At 43.4% G+C, this 22920-nt stretch overlaps 1 protein-coding gene across 5 annotated transcripts in view; it reads left to right on the top strand.

The window, feature by feature from the left end:
- The window catches only part of LOC140338996 (gastrula zinc finger protein XlCGF66.1-like), a 231153-nt gene that overhangs the window by 46239 nt on the left and 161994 nt on the right, over nucleotides 1-22920 (top strand). The gene's annotated exons all lie outside the window — the stretch shown is intronic.

Here is a 22920-nt window from a genome sequence, read left to right on the forward strand (position 1 = left end):
GAATCTGTTTTTTCTTTTCACCTGGTACACCTGCCAATAACACAATTCATGTATAGGGTGACTGTAAGGAGTATAATTTTGCTGAGTTTTGAATTTAAGTTGTTTTTGTATTTTTTGCTATATTTTGCAGATAATTGAGTTGTGTGGAAACTAGTTATATCCTCCTTATCAGTAGGTCAATATTTGCTCCATCCTTACCTTGAGGCTTCTTTCCTTGAAACATCTTGCTCAGCGAAGTTGTTAATTAAGTTTCTTGTTATTGACTAACTACTAAGTGTCTTCCACCTTGTTGTCTGACTATATAAACTGCGATGTGATAATAAAGATTTGAGAAGAAGTGATATAACTACAAGCTTGAGCTGCTTGTGTGTTATTCACTGCTCCCAAGGTCATAATAGAGAGGGATAAACTGATCTGGGATCAGCAAAAAATCGCCTCAAGTGTGGCGTCAGAAGCGGGATATCTACCTACCCTAAAAGGACCAGGATAAGTTAGGTAGAAATTTTCTTTTCTACCTCAGCCCTCCCCTGGGTCCCTGTAGATATCTTACGAACCTAAGCATTGTGGCAATGTAGAATCCCCCATAGAAGGACTGGATCCTTAGGAAGATTTGGGAAATCTTTTATTGAATATGTGCACACTCATGGCCTCTGTTTAATTTATAGAGTATAAGAATTTTGTTGCATGATATAGAAGTGTAAGAAATATTGTATATAAGATAAGTTTGTCCACTAATCTGGTTGCCAAGGTGAGGTTGGGTCAATCCTCACTGCTGTGGTTGCCTCAGGCAAGCAGTAACGTGACCTAAGCTGTGTTTGGTAAGCTGTCCTGGGAACAGGACGTCAGCGAGCACTGCAGCTACCTGCTGAACTAAACTAACTGAACTAACTAAACTAACAATTACTGTGTACAACCGTCTGATATTTACACTGTAATTTATACTGCAACTATAGGAAATTCCCAAGGTAAGGGGAATAACCCAGAGGAACCTAAAGACCCCTTTAAGAAACATGTAAAAACACATATAAAAGTGTGCTAGAAACCTGACAACAGGGATGCCCCCTATAATGTTAACTGTAGAGCAGCAGAATATTATACTGATTCTTTACATTACACCTGAAAAATGGAACAGAGACTTTAAAATGTCCCAATCCATTCCAACTCCTCCACAGTTAAATGTAAATGATTATCCCCTTATAACTGGATAAAATGATTACTCGGAGATAGGAAATCCATGGCCACTGCATTAGCATGCAAGCAAAAGCTAGGAGAAACTATAAGTGATTCTGCTAGAAGGTTTAGGAAAGTGTGGAAGGAAGAAGCAGGTTTAGGATTAGGAGGATATTTGAGTATAGTATTTATTAAGTCAATGAATAATGGAATGATTCCTGAACATGGGCACACTGCCAAAATGATTATTGACAACTGGAGCACTTTAGATGCCCCAAACATTTTTGTCCAGTTATTGACAAAGGATGCTGCAGGATGTTTTGAGCTGCCTAGGTCGTCCAAACCCCATGTACAGGGACTCCTCAACCACCACTATGTTACAGATCTCTGACCAGGCTGATGAGAACCCAATAAACACATTAGAAGTAGGACAATTCCTGATAGACTTCTTGGTAGATACAGGAGCGACTTGAGTCGTCACCCCTACAGGACGCACACCTCATATTCCCATATGTACAGTGCATGGAGAATACATTACACATCACTCATTCAAGGTGTTACCTAGTTGTCCAGTTAACCTGTTAGGAAGAAACCTGATGGGATCTCTGGGAATGTCACTGGTTGTTGACCCAAAGGGAGGGATTAATGTCGATACAACCTTGCAACTGCCCCTATTAGATTTTCTGGTTCCTGACAGCACATGGTCCACCAGACCATATGACGTGGGATTCCTGGTCTGCACCCCATATACAGCACTCACAATACCATATACGCCAATATACCAAAAGCAGTACCCCCTAGCCAAAGACAAGGAAGATTCCTTAGCACCCATTCAATGTTTCTGCAAGCAAGGCATACTTAGGAGAACTTGCTCTCCTTATAATACTCCAGTAAATCCTGTCAAAAAGCCAGATCGCTCATACCGCCTTACACAGGATCTCAGAGCCATCAATGAGCTGATCACACCCCTAACACCGGTCATGTCAGATCTTAGTAACATTCTTAAAGCAGTACGGCCCAAACAGTACGGCCCAATACCATTATCGCCTGAGACTCCGCCCCTTATGGCTTTTATTTTCAAGGGACAACAATATACCTGGTGCCGCTTGCCCCAGGGCTTTGTTGACTCCCCGGCAGTCTTCTCAATTGCCCTAAAGCAGGTGGCTGCCAACTAGCAGCCGCAGCATGGTACCACTTTATTGTTATGTACAGCAGCCCCTCTCAGGAGGCATGTCAGAGGGACACGGTGTCATTGTTGTGTTTTCTGGAAAAGGGTGTCGCAGAAAAAGGTTCAGTTCTGTCTGCAACAGGTCACATTCCTGGGAATGCTTTTAACCCCAGGATCCCGGCTGCTAGCCCCCAGCCGTGTACATGCCATTACCAGTCTGCCTTGCCCACAGACAAAAAAACAGCTGCTCAGCTTTCTTGGCATGATCAATTTTTGCAGACACTGGATCTCTGACTGCTCATATTGGGACTCACAGCTCCGTCCCAGTACCACCACCAGTGCCCCTAACAACATTCAATGGCCCGATGAAATGACTAAAGCATATGTGGTGTTAAAAGAGTATTGTAAAACCATGGCTGCTGTGCTTGCTCAGATGCAAGGAGGTAAATTGAGGCCTGTGGCGTATGTCTCTAAGACACTGCCTGTTACTGTGCAAGGCATGCCAGCCTGTCTGCATGTGCTGGAAGTGTGTGCAATGGCTGTAGAAAGTGTCTCACTTCTAACTTTGGGTCACGAGACGATACTTTACACATCCCATGCTGTACTAAACTTGCTTAAGAATTTAACCACTCAACACCTAACAGCACAAAGGTTGTCCGGTTATGAAGTTATCCTAACATCCACTGCAGGATTAAGTGTAAAATATGCTCCCGCTACCAGCGGTCCTGTCGCTGTGCTCAATGCCCTCTTAGGTCTTAAAGGGCAGGAGGATGAAGTGCCAGAGTAACACTCATGTATCAATGAAATTCACCCCCCCCCCCAATCAAATAGCCATTGTTAAATGTCAAGCACACAATTCTTCCAATTCCTTCAATGCCAGGGGCAACAGACTAGGAGATTTTCATGCCAAAGCCGCTGCTCAGTCTACCACACCCACCACTAGCCCCCCGATACACTTCTGTTTGCCATCTTAGCTTCCACTGAAACCAACACACTTCTAACACAATTACAGTCTTTGCCACCCCACAGGACATTGAATTCTGGGAAAAGGAAGGATTGACCTTAGACTCCTTTGGAATCTGGTCAAAAGGAAGGATAGTAGGGCTGTCCCAAATAGCAGTAACCCTCATTGTTTTTCAAATATGTCCACATATAAATATGTACCAATACAAACACAATACAAATAAAGACCGCAACACAAGAAATAAATAAGCGTTTTTGTGCCCAGAATTTAAAGGAACACACACAAGCAATACTTTACCGTTGTCTAACATGTGCCAGAAATATTGTGCAAGGGAAGAAAGTAGGACAACATGAACATTTTTTACCTCCACAGGGTCGAGTTACAAATTGATTTTACGCACATGCCAAAGGCTTCCAATGGATGTCAGATAATGTTAGTGATTACAGATAGATTAAGCAGATGGATAGAAGCTTTTGTAGTCAGGAAAGAAAATGCAAGGACCGTAGCTAAGATACTATGCAAGAAGATCATCCCCAGATTTGGATGCCCAGTGAGAATAGGCTCAGACAATGGCACTCCATTCACTTCTAAAGTCACGCAGGAGATTTCAAAAAATTATGAACATAGAATGGAAGTTCCACATCCCATATCACCCCCAGAGTGTTGGAGTAGTAGAAAGGACAAATAGGACACTGAAAGACAAATTTAGGAAGGCAACTGGAGGGACATTCCAGAGGTGGGACCAATACCTACCAGCCATACTAGCAGAAATAAGAATGACACCCAACCCGGTTATTAAGCTGTCACCTTTTGAACTTTTAATGGGAAGACCTTTTCCCACCCCCTGGGCTAAGGACCCTTTATTTTATTACCTGAGGATCTCCAACAAATCCAAGACCAATATGTAGCTTAACTTATTGAAAAAAATTAACATCAACTACGGAGATATCTCTCTTTCTTTTCCTCTCCCTACAGATCAACAGACACACCCATTCAAGCCCGGAGACGTACTGTTGGTCAAAGCTCTGCACAAGCACAAATCCTTGGACTTCCGGTTACCATGCAAGCCATCACTAGAACAGCCGTACTGACCAGTGAAGGACCCACCTGTATAGACGCTTCAAGAGTGAAAAGGCACCACGCATCCAGCACCAGGATGATGCTTCTTGATCCACGAGTACCAGCCCGGTTGCTTGTCTGCAGTTTTGGAGCCCTGATGGTCATATTCTGTCTTGTATGGGTCACAACAATTTGCCACTATCACCCTCAAGACTTGCCCTTCGTTTGTATAGTATAGCGATTGGACTGATTTCCAGAGTAACATATGGGAATGTCTTGCCAAAGAAATATATAATAGTTCTAGTTTTTTGCTTATCTGATATGCATAGTACTCGGGATATGTTAACATCTTGTTTGATTGCTGTCTCCACTCCTGTCAGCATACTGCTTAGGGTCTTTAGCAATATCTATAATGATCATAACCCCTATAACTTTTGTAATACCTGTCAAACCTATGACTCCCTAAAATTGTTATTGTCAATATGCGAATCAAGAATCATTCAGCTTCCTCGAGTTATGTATATTGAAGACCCTGAAGGCTGTTTTTTTGCATGTAAAGAAACAAAGGTATGAAGTCAAGTAGTTATCCTTTGTGTAAGGATAAAAGGAAAGGAACTGTAAGTAGTATAATTTTGCTGAGTTTTGAATTTAAGTTGTTTTTGTGTTTTTTGTTATATTTTGCAGATAATTGAGATGTGTAGTTATATCCTTATCAGTAGGTCAATATTTGCGCCGTCCTTACCTTAAAGCTTCATACCTTGAAAAATCTTGCTCAGCGAAGTTGTTAATTAATTTTCTTGTTATTTACTAACTACTTAGTGTCTTCCATCTTGTTATCTGACTATATAAACTGCGATGTGATAATAAAGATTTGAGAAGAAGTGATATAACTATATATGCTTAAGCTGCTTGTGTGTTATTCACTGCTCCCAACGCGTTGAAAACAGAGGTCATGAAAGAGAGGGATAAACTGATCTGGGATCAGCAAGAAATCGCCTTAACAGTGACAACACTTTCTCATCATGTCATATTTACAGGGAAGCAGATCTGTCACCCTACAACAGAATTTAGTGTTACGGTGTTATAGGGTTGGTGTTCTGTAGTTCACAGTGTAGATCGGGGCAGAGCCCATGTGATAAACTTTCCCTGCATGTAGAGTTCTCTTGCACTTCTCCTAGTGATCTTCTCAGATCTTCTCCTAGTGATAGATGCAGATTAATGTTTTGCATCTCTGCTCAGAGTGAGTATGTGGCATCATAGTCCTTGTCCTGGAGAGGGCGCCCTGTACTCATAGTGTAGGAATAATGATTGGTTTCTTGCAACCCAGACGATTGAGGACTTTTCATAGCAGAATAAGGTGACATCAATGGGACAGCACTGGAGAGAAGTAAACATTGCAGCTAGTGCTCAATTTTTTTGTTTGTTTCGAAGATTGTCATTGGTTTTCACTTTTTTTCAAATAACCAGTACAAAAATAAAAAACAATAGGATGCACAAAACATATATAATAGTACAGGGAGATCACATTAGATAAGTCATGTCTGAATTCCATACAATGCAAGTCCAGAAGCATGTTACAATTATTATGTTCAGTACTCTGTGGACCCCTATAAACCTATTTCTTAATATTCACAGAGTGTGAGAAAACACAGTAAAGCTTGCCCTGTATGTAGGATTGGTCTCTGCCTAGTCTCAGGCACAGACATGACTAAAAGGACAACCAAAAAAAAGAGGTGTGGGGAAGGGTGGTTAAAGGAAATAAGGGATGAGGGAGAGAGACCGGAGCTAGGAGGGACACATCCCATACATGTCCTCTGTCACCAGCCAGTACACATGGCCTCAGAAACCAGTTTTCAAAGAGAAGTGTGACATCGAACCCCTTGGGTAGATAGTATGACATCTATAGATCCCATATCTTCCTGAAATGTTCCATTTTGTCATGTTCCCTGGCTACCATATTTTTCTTGTACAAAATATCACTGTATCTTATTCTTCACCTGTGCCAATGTAGGTGTGTCAGACCACCATGCCTAAGGACACGTTTGTTTAGCAGCTGTAAAGATATAGGAAAGCAATTTGAACTTGTATTTAGTACAATTATGGGGGCACAAAAGCAGCAATGCTTCAAATGGATTCTTTTTAATGCTTCTATTAACTAAAGTGTATACCATCTGATAGTCCCCTTTCCAAAATCATTTGATCCTCAGACATTGCCATGGATTCAACATATTAGGTTTAAACCTAGCGACTCTAGCCGGCACCATGTATCATCGTATCAAGTAGCTTATAATTAGCCTCATTGAAAATCACGTTAGTGGAACCATGGGCTGCCATATGCCAAACTTGTTGCCATTGGCCTTTGTCTAACGAATGGCCTATATCAGATTCCCACCTGGAAGCATATGGCAAAGGGTGTGTATACCCGATGGATATCAGTGTCCGGTATACCACTAATAGTGTGTCCTTGTCCAGTGGGTGTCGATCACATATCAGCTGAAAGACTGTGGCTCCCAAGGGGGTTTAGTATGCTTAAGGGTATCGTCAATATAATGGCGAATTTGCAAATAGTGGAATGTTTCTGAAGTTAGTATTCTGTGTTTGTCCCTTAGTGAGGACCAAGAGCGTACCCCACTCATCACTACGTAGAAAGCAACCATACAAAACTACTAGCATTATCAAACCCCGGTCCAAAAGCCAGATTGTTGGTTAGAGTTCTCATGGGGGTATGTGGAGAGAACAGTACACCTGTCCTTTTTGCCCGTCCCATGTTTTAGAACAGGATTTTGGATCTGTCCCCGCAGCACCGAGGGGGCCCATATTAATGTATCTATTGGTATAGGCATTATATCTGATGCTTCAATGTCCACCCATAACGGCTTCCTTTCTCCTGCATGGTATGCTGATAGAGGGGCTATTTGTGCCGCCTGGTAGTACCTCCTTATATTTGGGACTGCTTGTCTTGCGGTTTCAATAAATATATTATTCTTTTCGAAACTCTTTGCCTGGAGTTTCCCCATAGAAGTTTCAAAAAAACTTTCTGCAGGGTATTTAACAAAAAGGGTGGAACCACTACCACAAGTAACCGCAAACATAGAGTAGCCTTGGTAACGCTGTCATTTTGAGAGAACCAGGGGATTTAATATTTTTTCCATGTTTCCAATGTGGCGATCGTTGTGCGTACTTGTGCATAATTCCCTTTGTACATTGAGTCATATGTGGCAGATAGGTATATCCCCAGATAGGATAGACTTGGCAGCTCCCAATGATTCAGGTAATTTTCATGTATTTGTTGTACAAGGGGACCAGGTAGGGATATATTCAGTGCCCGGGAATTAGTGTGGTTGACACACAGCCCAGTTACTTTTGCGAATCGGTCCAAAATTGTAGACAAACTTGGTAGCAAAATTGCTGGGTTAGTAACAAACATAATAACATAATTTGCAAACAATGATATTTTATGGTGATATCCTGCTGCCTCTATGCCCTTCACACCTGGACATTTCATAATATATAGCGCTAAAGGCTTAATTGCCAGGGCAAAACGTAGTGATGACAGTGGACATCCCTGTCTGGTCCCCCTTGAAATGAGAAATAGTACCGACCGGTACCCTGCATATTCAACAAATGCCGTTGGTTCTGAATATAATGCCGCCACCCATTGTTTGAAATGTGGACCAAATCCCTAGTGCTGCAACAGAGAATGTAGGTATGATACTGGTCAGAAGCCTTCCTGATATCCAATGAAAATCAAGTGGATGATGCTCCTTATATTATCTTCGCTTGTCGCTGTGGCATAAAGCCAACCTGGTCTTTTCCAACCAGAGAAGATATACCTATTTTAAGTCCCCACGCCAATATTGTTGCTAGCAACTTTACATCTAAATTGAGCAAAGATATCGGACGGTAATTCAACCATGACATATGGGGCCTGATTGACCAAACATTATTGGAAGTTCGCTCGCACGCACGTTTTCCCGATCCCACATCGGACCCCTCTAACCTAACCGATTTTCAGCTGCCAAGAATACGCTGGCATATTCTCCCAACATTTATGAACTAAAATGATCTTCGCGCGCATCTCCGGCAGCTTGACCCTAGCGAGCTTGCATTAAAAGTCATTCTTTCAGATGGCACACATCAGTTGGCCCTAAATAAAAATGTATGATGTGTTCAAAAGTTTAAAACATATATATTAGCTTAGAAATAAGCAAATTTAAAATGACCTATTATTTTTAGGTTTTGAAAGGGATAACTGATTTCAGCTGTTTACGTAGGCGAATCCCTAAACACATAGGATGCCTGACCCAAGGGCCCTGATTTATCAAGCGATCACGCGTAAGCTCGTTGAGTGAAAATACGCGCCGATATACCAGGCGTAGTGCTGCGAGCCGGAGCGCTAGTACACTCGCCAGCCGGATTCTAGCTATGAAAAAAATAAGCAATGGGGTTGAGAATTCTCCAACTAAGGTGATTTATTTTAAGCTGCGCGATTCAGGAGGATCTGTTAAGCTAACGGTGAGGCCATAGCAATTAATTAGCGCACACCTGCTCCCTGTTCTGTGCGCATCTACAGTCCATTACAGGTCATTTAGAATCTTTAATGCTTCATCTTCCTTTGGGTAAGTGCTACATTTTTTTGTTACATCATACTCATTCACAAAATTCATTAATTTATTGTTACAGTTGTTGCACTGTTTTGCAACACTGCAAACTAATTTAGATCAAGCTGTATATATACTAATTAGCACTTTGTAATATGTCATCACACAATAGTATGACTGTGGCTCCCAAGGGGGTTTAGTATGCTTAAGGGTATCGTCAATATAATGGCGAATTTGCAAATAGTGGAATGTTTCTGAAGTTAGTATTCTGTATTTGTCCCTTAGTGAGGACCAAGAGCGTACCCCACTCATCACTACGTAGAGAGCAACCATACAAAACTACTAGCATTATCAAACCCCGGTCTAAAAGCCGGGTTGTTGGTAAGAGTTGTCATGGGGGTATGTGGAGAGAACAGTACACCTGTCCTTTTCGCGCTGTCCCATGTTTTAGAATGGGATTTTGGATCTGTCCCCGCAGCACCGAGGGGGCCCATATTAGTGTATCTATTGGTATAGGCATTATATCTGATGCTTTAATGTCCACCCATAATGGCTTCCTTTCTCCTGCATGGTATGCTGATTGAGGGGCTATTTGTGCCGCCTGGTAGTACCTCCTTATATTTGGGACTGCTTGTCCTGCGGTTTCAATAAATATATTATTCTTTTCGAAACTCTTTGCCCATAGAAGTTTCAAAAAAACTTTCTGCAGGGTATTTAACAAAAAGGGGGAAGAACCACTACCACAAGTAACCGAAAACATAGAGTAGCCTTGGTAACGCTGTCATTTTGAGAGAACCAATTATATGGTTTTATAGATTTAATATTTTTTCGATGTTTCCAATGTGGTGATTGTTGTGCGTAGTTGTGCATAATTCCCTGTGTACATTGAGTCATATGTGGCAGATAGGTATATCCCCAGATAGGACAGACACCGCAGCTCCCAATGATTCTGGTAATTTTCATGTAATTGTTGTACAAGGTAGGGATATATTCAGTGCTCAGGATTTATTGTGTTTGACGCACAGCCCAGTTACTTTTGCGAATTGGTCCAAAATTGTAGACAAACTTGGTAGCAAAATTACTGGGGTAGTAACAAACATAATAATATCTTCTGAAAACAATGATATTTTATGGAGATATCCTGCTGCCTCTATGCCCTTCACACCTGGACATTTCATAATATATAGCGCTAAAGTCTTAATGGCCAGGGCAAAACGTAGTGATGACAGTGGACATCCCTGCCTGGTCCCCCTTGAAATGAGAAATAGTACCGACTGGTACCCTGCATATTCAACAAATGCCGTTGGTTCTGAATTTAATGCCACCACCCATTGTCTGAAATGTGGACCAAATCCCTAGTGCTGCAACAGAGAATGTAGGTATGATACTGTGGCATAAAGCCTTTCTGATATCCAATGAAAATCAGGTGGATGATGCTCCTGGTCTTTTCCAACCAGAGAAGATATACCTATTTTAAGTCCCCACGCCAATATTGTTGCTAGCAACTTTACATCTAAATTGATCAAAGATATCGGACGGTAATTCGACCATTATTATTATTATTATTATTATTAATAAACAGGATTTATATAGCGCCAACATATTACGCAGCGCTGTACATTAAATAGGGATTGCAAATGCATAGCAATTAATTAGCGCACACCTGCTCCCTGTTCTGTGCGCATCTACAGTCCATTACAGGTCATTTAGAATCTTTAATGCTTCATCTTCCTTTGGGTAAGTGCTACATTTTTTTGTTACATCATACTCATTCACAAAATTCATTAATTTATTGTTACATTTGTTGCACTGTTTTGCAACACTGCAAACTAATTTAGATCAAGCTGTATATATACTAATTAGCACTTTGTAATATGTCATCACACAATAGTATGAATGTCAAAAAAATGTCCCCAAGCATTTGTAATCTGATTCAAATTTTATTCTAGTTTGGCTTTATAGATGTGGCGCCCTGCTAATGTTGTACTCCAGGCATGCTGGACCTTGTGGTTCCACATTTTTATGTAATGTGAGATGTCAAGGAACTTTTTGGGCTGGGCAGTGCTGTGTATGGACTGGGGAGGGATTTGAAGAGTGGACAGGAAGTAGGAAGAAGGAGAGTTCCTGCTGGGAAAAGGGGATTACCATGTGGTCGCTGAGGAGTGAACCACCTGCTGATGGAGGACTTTGATCTCCAGTCTTGTAAGTGACTGTTCCTTTGTTTGATGGTACTGGGGAAGTGAGTGAACCCAGCCATCTTCACCCTCAGCGGCAGAGGTGAGAAAGTGCTGCTGTCACTGCTGAGGAACAACTGTTCATGATCACTTATAATACTCAGCCTGCACCCTGGATCGCTAGAATTCCAACGTCCGCCTTGGGGAAAGAGAACCTGTTGTTGCTTTGGAAAGTTAAGGACATCTATTGAAAGTGATTGGACAGTCATTAAAGCAGAACTCAGGAGTCTTTAATTATCCTCACCATTCCAGGGGGCCCCCATCATTTAGAGTAAAAGTGGCCACTGGTTAGTTCATTAGTTGGGCTATCTATTTAGTGTCTGTGTACTTGAAGTTAAGGGGTGTAATATTGCTGTGTGTGTTACGCTGCTTGTATGTTCAACTGTGGTATTGTAAGGCTTCCCTAATATTTTAAGACCCCTCAATGTTGTTTGCATTGCAATTTTACCACCCTTATTATTCTATCTACTTTCAATAAAGTCAGGCTGTGCCTATTACACTATTTATTGTGTGGTCACTGGGGATTGGGGTGTCACCAGGGTGGGTTGGAGCGCGGACCCAATAAATGATCAGCTAACACCTAAGGGTGCGCTACATAGAAATCAAATATTTGAAAAATAGTTACCAAAGATGTTATAATACATGTATCAAGAAACACTTAGTGATTTCACTTGTGTGTGTATGTCAAAATACATTTAAATGCATATAAATACATATGCATTTTTATTATTACGGTTTCAAATGGACTGGTTGGGGGGGGGGGGTGATTAATCAAGTAAGTTTGCTTGGATGGTATGCATTGATGTGACTTTGTAATCCTCATTATTGTTAGTTTCATCTGTTGTGGTAGTGTTCTTGTGCCTGATTTGTTTATTACGGTTTCTGTTGTTTAGCAATTCTTGAGCAATATTTTGTCATTTTTTTTCCCCATAAATTTTGAGTACAAATGTCTGCATGGTTTCCACTCCAAACTGCTACCTGAACCCCATCGTTGCCTTTGTCCCATATTGGTATATGAATGTATTATGTACATATTCCTTTTATGAATAAATTGTCATGGTTTTTATTTCTTTGTTTTTTTTATTTTAATAGTCTGACATTTGGACTCCACACAATTTGCTGCCACACAACTCCTCTGTACAATTGCAGTTGTGTTATAGGTTTGTTGTCATTGTGCTGTGCTGCCTGATCTTAGCACTATTGTATACAAACACACTTCCACTTGTTGTACAAACTGGTTGTGAATTAGTTGTCCAGCTGAGTTGCATACTCATTGTAACACACCTGATGGTGATGGAAGGAGGTCCAGGTTCCAAGCACAACATCAAAGCTCATTGATTGCCAAGCTCACAAGCAGGGTCAGGCACTCTTAGAAATGAACAGATGTTGTGTTGTTGCTTAACTTAATGCTGATAAATAGTGGAGTGTATGCATTATTTAGGTGTTTACACAAAACAAATAGTACTAGTATATCAAACTTCCAGGGACAAATACAGTTTGTGCCAAACATATTTTCTTGCTTTTCCAGCCTTTTAGACCTTGGCCCCACTATATATTGACTTACTCACCTCAGCTTGGTAGTAGAAGCACATAAAGGTGAATTCCTCCTTTAACCAGAAGCAATATCATCAATGACGTTTGCTTGGAGCCAAGCCCATGACATCAGAAATCATAGGAAGGAAGGAATTTGAAGCATGTTAAGCAATATGGCCAAAAAATATCCTATATTTCCTCTTTTATATGTACACATATAAATGCACGCATACATGTATGTACATACTTTAGTGCACATGAAGCAAAACAAACAATATACACATAAAAGGGAAAACCTACCCGAATGAGGATCCTTCTGTGCAAAATTTGCCGACGCATTTTTTAACTGATAGAACACAGTTCGCGCCCACATCACACTCCTGAGGTTTGGCGCACAACTATGCCCATCAAACAACTGGGTTTTATTAAGCCAATTGTGCTGTGTTTAACCTTTCAAAAAATTCATAGAAGGGAACTGCTCAAAAACAAGCATAATTGACTTTTTTAATTGTAGGTCCTGGGAGAATATAAAGGAGATCACATAAAAACAAACTACAAAATGTTTCAAAAAACTTTATTTAAAATGAACCCATGTGCTAAAAGGTCACAATAAAATATAGAGAGCACACAGACACCACTAAATTTACATGACAAAAAAACACACGTAAACCCACACTTCTATATAAAGCCAAATTAGTTAAAAAATGGCCCAACAAATATTGCATTTGAAAAATACTTACCAAACCAATATAGAATTTGGACCTATCAAGGGTCGAAAACTAAACATTTTAAGGTGGTAATATAGACATAAAATTGAAATGAAACAATATGGCCACAAACACAATACCATAGCATTAACATGGACATATTAACTGCAAAATGGACATTCAAACATTACATTTAAAAACAAAACCAGCTATTGTGCTAAATGGTGGGCAAAATATGAGATGTAGCAACATAGATTAGTAGAACGCAGCAAACATTAAAAGGTTGCATAAGATAAAACAAAAATAAATCCTAGCCAGTCAGGCACCAAATAAACAGCAGGCAGACTCCTCTCTACCAGTTGGTGGCTAACCCAGCCAACTCAACACAAACGTTCCAGCAACCTTTACCCACATGTAGTACAACAATGGCTTTCACAGGCATTTTCCCTGAGTGACATGAAAAACCCAGGTCTGGAATCCCAGCAGACCTGTTGCTGGTTAATCTCTCCCATAGGAGAGGAAATGAGGAGAAATATATCTTCCCTCCAAGATGACCTTTTGCCATGTCACATATACCCCTCCCCCCTGCTCAAGCAACCGCGGGTAGGCAACCGACATTGAGAGGTGGTGCACTCGTGGCAAAGCCTCTGCATTATCCTGGAGTTTACTCGGTCTTTCTTCCACTGTAAAATTAAAGGGTTGGAGAGACAAGAACTACCTGGTCACTCGACTGTTTTTCTCTTTGTCACACATTCATTTTAGAGGGGCGTGATCTGTGACAAGTCTAAACTTCCTACCCAACAGATAGTACTTAAGGGCTTCCAATGCCCATTTGATAGCCAAACATTCCTTTTCTACAATTGAATGGTTTTTTTTAATCCGCATTCAGTTTCCTGCTCAAGTACACAACGGGATGCTCTTCCCCATCTTTTATTTGGGACAGTACCGCACCTAGTCCCACCTCAGAGGCATCAATTGTCTGAACAACAAACTTTTTTGTGTAGTCTGGAGTCACCAACACTGGTTGAAGCAGGTTCTTTGTGTACAGAGTCTGAAAAGCCTTCTCGGCTTCGGGGTTCCACTTAATCATGACAGAACCCCTGCCTTTAGTGAGGTCTGTCATGGGGCTGCAATTTGAAGCAAAATTGGGAATAAAGCGTCTATATTGGCCGGTAATTCCCAAAAAGGCTCTGACTTGTTTTTTATTTATAAGCTGGGGCCATTTTTTAATTGCCTCGATTTTATTAATATGGGGCTTAATCACACATCGACCAATGACATACCCCAGGTACTTGGCTTCCTCCATGCCTGTACAACACTTCTTAGGGGTGGTTGTCAGTTCCGCTTTCCTGAGTGCGTCTAAGACCGCCTGTACCCAAGGCAGGTGGGTTTCCCAGTCAGGGCTGTGAATGATATCATCCAAGTACGCAGCTGTCTACTGGCGATGAGGTCTCAAAGTCTTGACCATCATTCTCTGAAAGGAGGCTGGAGCACCATGCAAGCCAAACGGCATCCTTTTCTACTGAAATGACCCCTCTGGGGTAGAAAAGGCTGTCTTTTCTTTGGTGCTGTCAGTCAGGGGTATTTGCCAATAGCCTTTTGTCAGGTTTAAGGTCATTGGGTATCGAGTTGTTCCCAACCTGTAAATAAGCTCTTCCACCCATGGCATAGGGTAGGCATCAAATTTAGACACACTGTTAAGTTTCCTAAAGTCATTACAAAATCTGATGCTTCCATCTGGCTTTGAATTAGCACAATTGGGCTCGACCAGTCACTATAGGATACCTCTATTATTCCCAATTGTAGCATGTTTCTAACCTCCTCGGCCACTGCTTTACATCTTGCTTCTGAGATAAGATATGACTTTTTTTTTTTGTTTTTGAAATTTTTATTGAACATTTTGATATACAGAGACACCCAGACTTATACATCGAAACATCTCGTAAACATAGCATACAGGGTGATAGGTACATCCGATAATGTTACATAAATCTCTGGCATAAGTGGCAGTATCATACCGTTCTTTCAAACCCAATAAACGGTGAAAATACGTAAACAATAGGTAAATAAAACAACAAAGAACAAGAAATGAATTAAAAAGGAGTAACCAAGTAGGTGAATGGGGGGAGGGGGAAGGAGTGGGGGATACAAACAAAGGTGAATAGGAAGCACACTGATACACGGAACCAGCGACATATTAAACCTGTAGACTGGTAAAGTAGGCATCCCAGGGTTCCCATATCTGTTCAAATTTTGCAACCCTGTTTCGGAGGAGGGCAGTGAGGTACTCCATCAGGCGTATATCCTGGATACGAGCATATAGATCCTCTAAAGAGGGGGCCAGTCTGGCTTTCCATTTGGTTGAAATTAAAGTATGAGCAGCTACTAGAATATGTGTAATGAGCTGATGGGTGGACTTGGGGAGGTCCATAAGGGGCAATCCCATTAAGTGGTGGAGCAGGTGTGGAAGGCAATAGCCTTATTCACGAAGCACCAGGAGACCTTGAAGTTCAGTGAAGCAGAAGGTTCTTTATTTACGTGCAGCACGGGATTCACACTATCAGCTAACAAGTGCCTCAGCACGCTGAAGGAGAATCTGACATTCAGCATAGAAGTTCCCATATTTATACAGAACAAAACATATAGTATTGTATAGGAATGTTACTCATCAGCAAACCTGATTAATATCCCTTATCAGTACTGCGGTTGTTGCTGTTTCATTTAGCCTTGAGTCCTGTTCCTCCTTAAGATGTAACAAACTGCCCAGCTGCAAACTGTTTCTTTTAAGATAACATGCTTCTTCCCCCCACTCTGGGCGTTTAGGAAACCACAGGCCATAATTTAGCCAAGGTCATCATGTTCCTCTCTTATAAGAGGCCCAAGGTCCTTTTTCTATAATTGAAGCGTAAGCAGATTTTTGATAACTATTCAGCATATAGCAAGAATATAGCAAGATTAAGCAAAAATGAATACATATATTTTTTACCTTTAACACAGGTCAAGGGAAAATCGTTGTTGAGTCACGTCCCCAATTAGCGCATTGACTCTCCCCCAATAGCCCGGAATAAGGGGACAGGACCAAAAAATATGTTCCAGAGTCCCATGATGGGACCCGCAGCGCCAGCAAGCCAGATCTACATCCGGAAACAAGCGATGTAACACCACTGGCGTGTGATACGATATGGCTTTTGATTCATCTGAACCCCGGGTTCAGTAATAATGTCATGTTTGACGACTGTGGTTCGCCCAGGTATTTCGGAGAAAACATCCCTGTTTTTTACAAGAAAGTCTTTTGCCTCATTTTTTTGTGACAATGATATGGTTTCTGTGACTTTTACCTCAGGTACTAAGGTACCTTAAATGCTTTTTGGGAGTGGCGTGGCTACCAAAGCTTCCCTGTCCTTCCAAGGCTTGATGAGGTTAATGTGATAGATCTGCTCTGGTTTCCTTTTCCCTGGTTGATGGATTTTTTAAATCGCCTCCCCTACTTTTTCCAAAACTTCAAAAGCCCCCAACCATTTAGCAAGAAGCTTGCTTTCCACAGTGGGTGCTAAAACTAGTACCCTGTCTCCTGGGTTAAGGTTGTCAAATTTGGCCCCTCTATCATAAACCCACTTCTGGGCCTGCGCCATATGTTTTTTAACAAGGGGCATAACAGCAGCGATTCTGTCTTGCATTAAAGAGATGTCCTCTATAACGCTTCTATAGGGGCATGGTCTTACCCTCTCAGGTTTCTTTCGCTATATCTAATAGGCCGCAGGGCCTATTACCTGAGGATCCACCAGGTCCATGCCAATTCTTTCAAAGGGTACTTCAATGATTGGTACTGGTACAAAGGTACCAGGGGGCTGAAATAATGGGGCATCAAGGCAAAGTACTGACACCCAGGATATTATTCACATTAATCTCAGACATCTGTTTGTAACCCAGGCCAAAAGAACCTCTGGGTTATCCGTTCTCTACGGAGTTTTTCTACTTTCACTTTATCCTCAAGTGTCCACTAGGAATGAGTGGGAAGGCCTCTGACAGTCTTGCGAAAATTTCCTCGAACTTCCGGTGGGTTTGCATAATTTCAGCGACTCGATTTTCAGTGGGCCGACTTAAAACCTTAAAAGCATAGCCCCAATACATGTTAGAATTACCAAATTTGCTAGGTAAGTGTAGGAGAACAGTGACAACAAGGAAAAAATACAAAAGTTCAGAAGACCTTATGGTTTTTCAGAAAATAGCAGGCAAAGTGACTGCAGGCAAATAGGATTGTTACATGATTGACAGCGTCCAGAAGGCAGCATAAACATTAGGACATTCAGAAAGAGTGAACTCAACCCACTAGAAAAACAGTCTCTGCCCTCAAAACAGCAGGAAAACCCATTGCTATGTAATGTACTGACCCCTGTTAAATTTACATAGCTGCATAATTTGTTTACGCTATATAAATCCTGTTTATTATTAATATTTGCTAGCTGGCATCATGACCTGGATGACCTGTGTTATGAAGGACACCCATAAAGTTGTGGACAAGTAGTGCGGTGACATTAGGCAAAGAGATGGAGGACCAGAGACGGAGCATGGGTCAGCAAGAGCAGAAGCCTCTGTGTGTGGCCCCTGGTCAGCTGTTGCCAGGGAAACTGCATTGGTAAGAGTCATGGAGAGCTGGGTGTAGTGCATCATCAATGCCACCCAGAAGTGTACAATTTTAGAGAATAGAGCACTGACAGGCAGCAGCAGGAACAGCAGGAGGAGGAGACAGTGGGCCCTGAGACAGAGCGTGAACAGCATTGGTAACTGGCATCTAGAGCTGGGTACTGGGCAGGAGGAATGGCAGTGGACCCTGAGAAGGAGCGTGGAGCGCATTGATAACTGACATCTAGAGCTGGGTGTAGTGCATCGTCAGTGACACCCAGAAATGTGTAAGACAATTTTTGCGAATGGAGTACTGACAGGCCGCAGAAACAACAGCAGGAGGAGGAGGTGGTGGACCCTGATGGGTAGCATGGACGGCATGGGTAACTGGCAGCTAGAGCTGGGTGTAGTGCATCGTCAGTGACACCCAGAAATGTGTAAGACAATTTTTGCGAATGGAGTACTGACAGGCCGCAGAAACAACAGCAGGAGGAGGAGGTGGTGGACCCTGATGGGTAGCATGGACGGCATGGGTAACTGGCAGCTAGAGCTGGGTGTAGTGCATTAGCAATGCCAACCCGAAGTATGTAATGTAAATATTGAAAATTCGTGATTAAGGACCAGACCAAGATGTTTTGTACGCCATCACTGTTACTGTGGTGCCGGAAGCATTAGGAAGGTAGACGATATTGCTAGTTTGCATCATGAAGTGGATGACCTGAATGCCAACCCTCAATCTTACAATACTTAGCTGAAAAATTAGGCAAAGGCAATGGTACCTATCAGTGTGACAGTACTGGGGGTTTTCATCTGCAGTTTGCAAAGTAAATTTCTAGCTGGCACAATGGCAGGCATGACACTGGTGAAGGATGCCACCCCTAGGCGTTGCGATAAATAGCGAAAAAATTCAACCGAGGGTTGAAGGCTCCGCTGACAGGATGTTTGGTGATAGGCAGCCACAGACTGAGCACAGGATTAGTGTGGGTTCACACAGTTGACCTTTGTGTCAGTCAATCAGTGACATCTGCAGTGGGGATATGATAGTTGTTAGTAACCCACCTTTTGTTTATTTTTAAATAGGTGAGGCGATTGACATTGTCCGGCGACAGGTATAAATAGTTGTCTGTTACCACTCCGCCAGCGGCACTGATGGTTCTTTCATACAGAACACTGGATTCCGGGCACGAAAGAAGCTTGATGGCATACTGTGCCAACTGCCGGCAGATTTCAAGCCTGTTGACCCAAAAATGAATGGCGTCACTATTGTCAGGATAGGCATCCTTCTAATAACTGCTGTCGTCAGCACCACCACCAACAGCCAGAAAAGAACCAACGTAATCGTGCACCATGCGCTTCATCAGTTCTCGATGGTTATGCCCCTGCACCTCGCATCAGGTTTCACTAGGCATTCAGAAAATCACCCCTGCCTTGGCCTACACTTTTGGATGTGTGCGGCCTGTATGATGCTGCTGCTGCTGCCGCTACAGGTGGATACAGAGGAGGCGGTGTCCACCTGAGCTCCCTGTGTGGAATGTGGTACTCGGAACTCCTCACACAGCCGGTCAGATAGTATTCTGCTCAGGCGGGTCACCTTTTCTTTCTCTTGTGCCGGGTTGGGTAGAAACTGACATTTTGTCTTTGTAGCTGTCATCCAGAAGGGTGGCCAGCCAGTAATCATCCTGGTTTTTGATGCTGCAAATACGGCGGTTCCTCCATAGGCATCGCAACATCCGGACACACATTTGAAAAAAGGGTTCCCTGGGCTCATCCTCCTCCTGTCCCTAAGTAGGCGCCAGAACATCTTCCTCCTTATCACCCACCTTCTCCTCTTACAGCTGCAGCGGTTCCTGTTGTTTCATCGCCCGCACAATGCCTGGGGTGTGACAGCACAAATGCAGGTTGTGACAGGTCCTGTCCAGCAGCCCCAACACGGTCTCCCTCATCATCACCATCATCACCATCATCATCTTCCTCCTCTTGAACCTCCTGATGCTGGCCAGTGTACCTTCTTGCTCCTCCTGATGCTGGCTGTGCGCTTTGGAGTGTAATGTCACCCTCCTCCTCCTCCCCTATTTCTTGCCCTCCTCTGCCATTGCCACTTTCCAACAGGCCACACAGGATATTATCAAGCAGAAAGATGATGGGAATGACATTGTTCCAGCCTGACCGCTCCCGACTCATTTGTGGCCTGCTCAAAGGGGGCCACTACGGTGCACAGCATCTCCATCTGCAGTCATTGGTAAATAGCTCAGTTGTGTGGCTGTACCAAGGGCCCTGCAGCCTCCATGCACCATGCTGACCACATAATGGCGGATGGCTAGCTTTTGCTCACACAGATGCTGGAACAAAAGCAGGGTGGAGTTCCATCTAGTGTCGCAAATCAGTCCACGCAGTGGAAGCCTCTGTTGGCGCTAATCTTGCCAAGCGCCGCGGCAAAGCAAGCCTGTCTCGGTAAGTCCTGGGTACGTGCAGAGGAACTTCTGCACCACCAGGTTCAGTATGTGTGCAAAGCAGGACACGTGTTATGCGGCCCATGTGCTGTGCGGCCACAAAGTTGGCCCGTTGTCGCACACTATGTTGCCTGTTGTGAGCCGGAAGGGGCGTCAGCCAAGCCTCAACCTCTCTGTGCAAAGCGGACAAGAGTCCTCTGGCCGTGTGACTTTTCTCCCCCAAAGACACCAGTTTCTGCACTGCCTGGCAATGCGTGTGCTTGAGAGAGCTGTAGTGGCGTGCCCACATAACCACCGTGTCCTCCGCTGCTGGCCTTTCATGAGGAGTGTCTAAAAGAGAGGGTTAGCCGGTGGAGGGAATAAAGAAGGAGGAGAAGGGAGAGGACTGGGGTGGCCCATGCTTCCCCACCACACCCCTGGGGGGGGGGGGGGTATCGGGTGCTGCAATGCCTCTTGCAGGCTACTGCCCACTGAGCTATCCAAGGCCACCCAGTGAGCGGAAAAGAACAGGTAGCCTCCCTCTCCGTGCCTGGTTTTCCAGCTGTCCATGGTGACGTGGATTTGACTAGACACCAAGAATGCCAATGCCCTGGAGAGGTTACCCATTACATGTGCATGTAAACTGGGAACAGCTGTGTGGGAGAGGTAATGCCTGCTTGGTATATTCCACCGACGCTCAGCACAGGCCATCAGGTCACTGAAGGGAACAGAGTCTACAATGCTGTACGGCAGTAGCTGCAAGGCCAATAGTTTGGCTGGATGTGAATTGAGATTGACGACTCAATTTTGTTGGTTGTGCCTTGTGCAGTACTCTAGTAGAGTGGGTTGAAGGGACTGGGAACTAGGGGAGCTAAAGGGGTCACCGGAGTACCCATCTTTTGGCGACAAACATCGTCTGACACCACGAAACCTGTGGCCAGAAGCTGATACTTCCTCGCAGCTTCAAGTTTGGCTGTCACCAACCTTCTGAGACGTAGTAGCATTGACAGTTGTAGGTATAGAAGGAGTCAATGGAGGTGGAAGAAGAGACCATGACATGGTTGCACCTACTTCAAGAAAATGCAAGTACTGCTCCCTTTTTGGTTCATGGTTCTTGGGCATGTGGGAAAGCCGGGATGTTGTACCCAAATGTGATCCAGCCTGTCCTCTGGGAATCTGCCTATGGCACAGGATGCAGATTGCTACGCACCCATCATCGTCTTTCAGCGTGAAAAGGACCACACTGGAGAGGTGCGTGCAACCACTCTGCTGCTCTTTTTCTTTGCCTGCCTCTGCGTCTGCTCCTGCTACATCCCCCTCCGCGGTCACATCGTCTCCAACTGTTCCCCTGCTTGTGCCCACTCGTCTGGGTGTTCTTTAGGACTCACATGAGACAGATTTGCTGCCCCTTCCATCCCCAGTCTGTTGCTGCTGCCTTTCCTCTACGTCTGTTTCTGGACTGCTGCTACCCCACGTATCGGTGGTTCCCAGGTGACATCACGGTCATCATCATCCTCATTTTCATCTACGCCAACATCTGCTAATGCAGTCACTGATGCAGAACCTTTGCCCAGCAACTGCTGACCACACTCTCCAAGGGTCTTAAAGTCTGCCTCCTGCTCTGAAATTCACAATGACAGATCCTCAGGCTGCTCGTCAAACAACAAGGGGGAGTCATCGGGAGGTACAGGCACGCTCCTGTCCCAACTCTGCTGGTGCTGCAGAAGAGCCTGCTGCACTTGAGGCCCCTGTGACACAGTCCACAATACTCTCCACATGACATGGATGATTGTAGTCCGCCTTCTCAATAAATCTACCAGCGTACTGGTGCTCCGCACACATCTCAGACCTGTTTGACAACTTGTGCTGCTGCCTCCAACAGTTTGCTACTGTCCTACAGTGGCGGACTCCTGTGGAGTATGCCCCCTGCCAGATGCAGCAGGTCGCCCAACGCTACTCCTTCCCCTGCATCTACCACTTATCCTTAACTTATTTGGGCAAAAATGCACCTGTACTAAACGGTCCTCTTTGGTAAAAAGCAAGTGCTATCACAGTTAAATATCTATATTTTTTTAGAGAAATACAGAAATTTTTCTGGCTTTGTGGATAGCTTGCAAGAGGTATCAGACTGAAATATGTGTTTTTTGAAATGTTTCTGCCTTTTTTGAAAAATAGCAAGAAGTAGCAACTTTAACTGCACAATCTGTATATTCTGGGCTTCTACTCCCAGTGGTGCACTTGCTGTGCTCAAACCGCTAGCATTATTCCCAAATGTGCAAGGATCTCTGCTTTCAGTTTTTTCATAGTCTGGGGCAGCCTCAGGTTCCAAATCAAAATAAGCTTTTTGGGTTTCGCCAGTCAAAAATGGCGCAATTATACCAGCCCACTGTTCCTTAGGCCAAATTTCACGCACCGCGATCCTCTCAAAAGTA

This window comes from Pyxicephalus adspersus, chromosome 10 (genome assembly GCF_032062135.1).
Source record: "Pyxicephalus adspersus chromosome 10, UCB_Pads_2.0, whole genome shotgun sequence".
Classification (NCBI taxonomy): Eukaryota; Metazoa; Chordata; class Amphibia; order Anura; family Pyxicephalidae; genus Pyxicephalus; species Pyxicephalus adspersus.